Here is a 692-nt window from a genome sequence, read left to right on the forward strand (position 1 = left end):
TAAGATCAAGTGTAGTATCTGTTCTTATCAGTTTAATATCTGATATGTGAGCCATCGGTTCACACGATATTAAATTAATTTTTTTCACGGGGGAGTTCCCGTCACAGCAGCTTGCTGCTGGGGTTCTCACGCGTCGCCCTTGCGTTGCACTACTGCAATGGCCTGGCGCACCCCCACCAAATCTAATCCTTAAAACATTTCAGTTCTTGGTCTACCTGTAAGGCCACTTACTGTTGGGTAGAGGAGGTGGTTAATTTTACGTATAAGTTAACACTAGTCTGCTGGGTTATATCTGTATGTTTCAGTCTCAACCCTCATATCTCAAACTTGTCTGCACTTCAAAGTATGAAACTGAGCATTTTGGATTCCAGTTTTTTCTCAATCTAGTACAAGAAAAAAAGAAAGTTCAAGTTCATTCAAATGATAAGTTAGGGTATGTTTGTGCGAACCGGAGCCTGTGACCAGTTGATCTCAATCCAGGTTCAGATTAAACCAAGAGTTGGACTGCTGCAAAGGCCTGGAGCACCCCTATCAAAACTAACAACAACAAAAATTTCAGTTCTTGCTTATGCTGGAGAGGTTAGTAGAGGCAGTTGAGTCTAGCAAGTATGAAATCTAAGCATTTTTGGAACTCAGTTTTTGTTGAGCATTTGGAGTCTTGTGCTCTCAGTCATGACTAGTTAGCATCTCAA

The 692-nt window shown here is 41.2% G+C and overlaps 1 pseudogene; it reads left to right on the forward strand.

The window, feature by feature from the left end:
- On the forward strand, positions 1 to 176 carry LOC113332590 (annotated as a pseudogene; the record flags this gene model as incomplete).
- Positions 177 to 692: the final 516 nt, after the last annotated feature.

This window comes from Papaver somniferum, unplaced genomic scaffold (genome assembly GCF_003573695.1).
Source record: "Papaver somniferum cultivar HN1 unplaced genomic scaffold, ASM357369v1 unplaced-scaffold_13139, whole genome shotgun sequence".
Taxonomy (NCBI): Eukaryota; Viridiplantae; Streptophyta; class Magnoliopsida; order Ranunculales; family Papaveraceae; genus Papaver; species Papaver somniferum.